This window comes from Oncorhynchus tshawytscha, linkage group LG13 (assembly GCF_018296145.1).
Source record: "Oncorhynchus tshawytscha isolate Ot180627B linkage group LG13, Otsh_v2.0, whole genome shotgun sequence".
Taxonomy (NCBI): Eukaryota; Metazoa; Chordata; class Actinopteri; order Salmoniformes; family Salmonidae; genus Oncorhynchus; species Oncorhynchus tshawytscha.
The window spans coordinates 60,850,569-60,856,633 of NC_056441.1; the positions used below are offsets into that span (position 1 = coordinate 60,850,569).

Here is a 6,065-nt window from a genome sequence, read left to right on the forward strand (position 1 = left end):
TCCATATATAGAAACATCTAACATGCCTATTTGTCTTACTATTTCTACCAACATGCAAGACAGTTGTGATTTTCATAGGCACATATCGTGGAACACTAATTTAATTTATAACAGTCTTTGTATCTCAAAATCATTGTCTGTGGTTAATCTACGTTCTAAAATATTACTCTAAATGAAAATGATACTAATCTAAAAGTTATTCACACTGCCAACTATGTCAAAAAAGCCTACATAAAGCCAACACATAAAAACATTGCAGCCTGCAGAAGGAAAAATATCCTGATAAATATAAATACCCTATAAATCACATTGGCTACGCATGACCTGTCTGCAATGAACTCTAAACATTGTATCAACTATCAACTGGGTCAGGTATTTTATGACGTTTCCACTGGATCAGAGCATTACATTTTTCCCTTTCATGCTGAGTGGTTATCGAAAGGGAGAGAGATGGAAATATTTGTCATGAATGTCGTCTTGAAAATGACCGGACCAAGGTGCAGCGTGGTGAGCATACATTTTCTCTTTATTTCAAATGTCGCCAACAAAATAATAATTTTAATTAATTAATTACAATTTTGCAGATTAACACTGGAGTGATAAATGATCAGATGGTCATGTACAGGTAGAGATACTGGTGTGCAAAAGAGCAGAAAAGTAAATAAATATAAACAGTATGGGGATGAGGTAGGTAAATTTGGTGGGTTATTTACCGATAGACTATGTACAGCTGCAGTGATCGGTTAGCTGCTCAGATAGCAGATGTTTGAAGTTGGTGAGGGAGATAAAAGTCTCCAACTTCAGCGATTTTTGCAATTTGTTCCAGTCACAGGCAGCAGAGAACTGAAACGAAAGGCGGCCAAATGAGGTGTTGGCTTTAGGGAAGATCAGTGAGATACACCTGCTGGAGCGCGTGCTACGGGTGGGTGTTGCCATCATGACCAGTGAACTGAGATAAGGTGGAGCTTTACCTAGCATGGACTTGTAGATGACCTGGAGCCAGTGGGTCTGGCGACGAATATGTAGGGGCCAGCCGACTAGAGCATACAGGTCGCAGTGGTGGGTGGTATAAGGTGCTTTAGTAACAAAACGGATGGCACTGTGATAAACTGCATCCAGTTTGCTGAGTAGAGTATTGGAAGCTATTTTGTAGATGACATCGCCGAAGTCGAGGATCGGTAGGATAGTCAGCGTGAGTGAAGGAGGCTTTGTTGCGAAATAGAAAGCCGACTCTAGATTTGATTTTAGATTGGAGATGTTTGATATGAGTCTGGAAGGAGAGTTTAAAGTCTAGCCAGAGTCTAGCTAGGTACTTATAGATGTCCACATATTCTAGGTTCGGAACCATCCAGGGTGGTGATGCTAGTCGGGCGTGCGGGTGCAGGCAGCGAACGGTTGAAAAGCATGCATTTGGTTTTACTAGCGTTTAAGAAAAGTTGGAGGCCACGGAAGGAGGGTTGTATGGCATTGAAGCTCGTTTGGAGGTTAGATAGCACAGTGTCCAAGGAAGGGCCGGAAGTATACAGAATGGTGTCGTCTGCGTAGAGGTGGATCAGGGAATCGCCCGCAGCAAGAGCAACATCATTGATATAGTCCCCCATAGAGACTGCCAGAGGACCGGACAACATGCCCTCCGATTTGACACACTGAACTCTGTCTGCAAAGTAGTTGGTGAACCAGGCAAGGCAGACATTAGAAAAACCGAGGCTACTGAGTCTGCCGATAAGAATATGGTGATTGACAGAGTCGAAAGCCTTGGCCAGGTCGATGAAGACGGCTGCACAGTACTGTCTTTTATCGATGGCGGTTATGATATCGTTTAGTACCTTGAGCGTGGCTGAGATGCACCCGTGACCGGCTCAGAAACCAGATTGCACAGCGGAGAAGGTACGGTGGGATTCGAGATGGTCAGTGACCTGTTTGTTGACTTGGCTTTCGAAGACCTTAGATAGGCAGGGCAGGATGGATATAGGTCTGTAACAGTTTAGGTCCAGGGTGTCTCCCCCCTTGAAGAGGGGGATGACTGCGGCAGCTTTCCAATCCATGGGGATCTCAGATGATATGAAAGAGAGGTTGAACAGGCTGGTAATAGGGGTTGTGACAATGGCGGCGGATAGTTTCAGAAATAGTAAATGACCATTGTTATTAAATGTGGCACACATGTCTGTGTGAACTTAATCCTTCCCTTAGCTGACTTTACACAATTCCTTACAATCTAACAGTAAGAAAGTACAATGAAAAGTATAAAACATGAACCAATATTATACATTTGTTCAAAATCGGATTGATTGTAATGGGTAAACATGCATGTTTCATTAAAGACGGAATGTCACAGAAGATTTTATCAATGCGAGATCCACACAAAGGAATTCTGACAGCTGAACTTAGTGATATGAGTCCTGCAAATAAAGGATAACATCAAGACAATAAGAGTAACTTTCTAACAGTTAAAGATGTCACAATGGTATGATATAGTAGTGGTCTGCATATTGCCACATACCTGTCGTAAGACATCACTGTTAAAGTAGACATTTCACACAGGACAAATGTGTATATTACATAGGTTTGAGTGAAACATCCACCATAAGATATCACCTGAACATCTGACTGAAGGTCCAGTAAGAACTTGGGGTAGAAACCAGCAGTTCCATACAATCCATTGACACATAAACTACACAGAAAGATATACATGGGCTCATGGAGACCTTTCTCCTGAATGATTGTTATGATCAGAGTCAGATTCACAGTGATGATGAGAAGGTATGTGATAAGAGACAAGATAAAATAAACAGATGTGTTGTTAAATGTCTCTTGTAAGCCAAAGAGATAAAAGAACTTGACTTGGGTTGAGTTCTCCATAGCTTTTGTTACTTTTCTTCCTCTGGTCAATGCAGCAATTCTTAGTCCTTACAAGCATTGAGTGTGTATGGAGGTGAATGAATTCAAGAGTGAATAATTTGATTCTGTGTAGGCTCAGAAACTTGTGTCCATGTGTCTTCTTGCTTGACAGAGGGATACTGCTTCAATAACTTGTCCTGGTAGCCTCTAAATATATCATAGTGTATGATCACATGGGATTGTAGTTTCAGTGTCAACATGTAACCACTCCATAGAGATGGATCTACATTGAGTTTATGACAAGCAACTAATTGGATTATATTTACTCCATTTATGTATTAACCCAGCAAACAGAGGCTGTCCTAAGGACATTAGGTCCATTTCAGGCAGTGTTTACCAAACTCTGTCCTGGGGACCCCAAGGGGTGCACAAGCATTTTTTTGCCCAGCACTACATAGCTGATTCAAAACATCAAAGATTGATGATTAGTTGATTATTTGAATCAGCTGTGTAGTGCTAAGGAAAAGAACAAAACATTCACCCCTTGGGGTCACCAGGTCAACGTTCGGGAAATGCTGCTTTAAGGGTTTCAGCGAGACATTATCCCACTGATGTTCTGAGGACATTGAAGGAACATTAAAACATGACATTAACCTCGGGACCATAAGAGGGTGTTCAGTACAGATACCGGTTTGGTTGCAGTATAACGTTATGATAAGATATACTGAACAAAAATGTAAACGTAACATGCATCAATTTAAAATATTTGTTCTAGTTACAGTTCATATAAGGAAATCAATCAATTGAAATAAATGAATTATGCTCTAATCTATGGATTTCACAGAACTGGGAATACAGATATGCATCTGTTGGTCACAGATACAGTACCTTTAAAAAGGTAGGGGTGTGGATCAGAAAACCAGTCAGTATTTGGTGTGACTTCTATTTGCCTCATCCAGGGTCGACATATCTCCTTTGCACAGAGTTGATCAGGCTGTTGATTGTGGAATATTTTCCCACTCTTCTTCAATGGCTGTGCAAAGTTGCTGGAGATTAGCTGGAAGTTGGTACAGACTGTCGCACCGATCAATCCAGATCATCCCAAACAAGCCTGATGAGTATGCAGACCATGGGAGAACTTGGACATTTTCAGCTTCCAGTAACGGTGTCCAGGTCCTTGCAACATGAGGCTGTGCATTATTATGCTCAAACCTGAGGTGATGGCGGCAGATGAATGGCACGACAATTGACCTCAGGGTCTCGTTACAGCATCTCTGTGCATTCAATTTACCATCAATAAAATGCAATTGTGTTCATTGTCCATAGCTTATGACTGCCCATACCATAACCCCCCCACCACCACCGCGTTGACAACGTTAACATCCGCAAACCACTCTTCCACACGATGCCATACACGTGGTCTGCAGATGTGAGGTCGGTTGGACATACGCTACCGTTCAAAGAAAAGGCCATATCTCAGACAGGCCAATGAAAAGAAAAGATTAAGATGGGCAAAAGAACACAGACACTGGACAGAGGAACTCTGCCTAGAAGGCCAGCATCCCGGAGTCGCCTCTTCACTGTTGACGTTGAGACTGTTGTTTGGTGGGTACTATTTAATGAAGCTGCCAGCTGAGGACTTGTGAGACATCTGTTTCTCAAATTAGACACTCTAATGTACTTGTCCTCTTGCTCAGTTCTGCACCGTGGCCTCCCACTCCTCTTTCTATTCTAGTTAGAGACAGTATGCACTGTTCTGTGAAGGGAGTATTACACAGCGTTGTACGAGATCTTCAGTTTCTTGGCAATTTCTCGCATGGAATAGCCTTAATTTCTCAGAACAAGAATAGACTGACGAGTGTCAGAAGAAAGTTCTTTGTTTCTGGCCATTTGAGCCTGTAATCGAACCGACAAATGCTGATGCTCCAGATTCTCAACTAGTCTAAAGAAGGCCAGTTTTATTGCCTCTCTAATCAGAACAACAGTTTTCAAAAAGAAGACGCATGTTTTTTTGTTTGCATTTGTCACGATCCTCTTCCTGTAAATGACTGGACCAAAGCGCAGCGTGGTACGTGTTTATGATATTTTATTAAACACTTGAACAAAAATAACAAAGAGGAAAACGAACAGTTCTGTAAGGAAACTAAACCATACAGAAAACAACTACCCACAAAAACCAAAAGAGACAACAACAGACAGCTGTCCCTGATTGAGAATCATACCCGGCCAAAGCAAAGAAATACAAAAACATAGAAAAAAAGAACATAGAATACCCACCCAAATCACACCCTGACCAAACCAAAATAGAGAAATAAAAAGCTCTAAGGTCAGGGCATGACAGTACCCCCCCCCCCCAAAAAGGTGCGGACACTGGCCGCAAAACCTGAACTTATAGGGGAGGGCCTGGGTGGGCATTTCTCCGTGGTGGCGGCTCTGGTGAGGGACTTAGACGACACTCCACCTCTGGCTTGGCCCACTTAGGTGGCGCCTCTAGAGCAGGGACCCTCGCCGCTGACCCCGGACTGGGGACCCTCGTAGAGAGCCCCGGACTGGAGGACGTCGCTGGAAGCTCCGGACCGAAGGGCGCCTCTGAAAGCTCCGGACCGAAGGGCGCCTCTGGACGCTCCGGACCAAAGGGCGCCTCTGGACGCTCCGGACCGAAGGGCGCCTCTGGACGACGCTCCGGACCGAAGGGCGCCTCTGGACGCTCCGGACCAAAGGGCGCCTCTGGACGCTCCGGACTGAAGGGCGCCTCTGGAGGGAGGAGACACAGAGACAGCCTGGTACGTGGGGCTGCCATAGAGTCCACCAGCTGGGGAGACCTACAGGAGGCCTGGTGCGTGGAGGAGGCACCGGATGAACCGGGCTGTGAACCGGGCTGTGGGGGAGCACTGGAGCTCTGGTGCACAGCCTTGGCACCACTCCTCCAGGCTGAATGCCCACTTTAGCCCGGCCCCTCCAGAGTGCAGGCACAGGTCGAACCGGGCTGTGGGGGAGCACTGGAGATCTGGTGCTTAACACTCGCACCTCTCCCGTAGGCTCAATGCCCACATTCGCCCGGCACGGGCAGAGCGCAGGCATAGGGCGAACTGAACCCTCCCAGCTCCCCAGAGACACAGTATGCAGAGCCGGCGCAGGATACTCTGGACCGAAACGGCGCACCGGAGACCAAACGCGCTGAGCTGGCACAATCCGCCCTGGCTGGATGCCCACTCTCGCATGGCACT

The 6,065-nt window shown here is 45.2% G+C and overlaps 1 pseudogene; it reads right to left on the bottom strand.

The window, feature by feature from the left end:
- Positions 1 to 2,119: 2,119 nt before the first annotated feature.
- LOC112266112 lies at positions 2,120 to 2,859 on the bottom strand (annotated as a pseudogene).
- Positions 2,860 to 6,065: the final 3,206 nt, after the last annotated feature.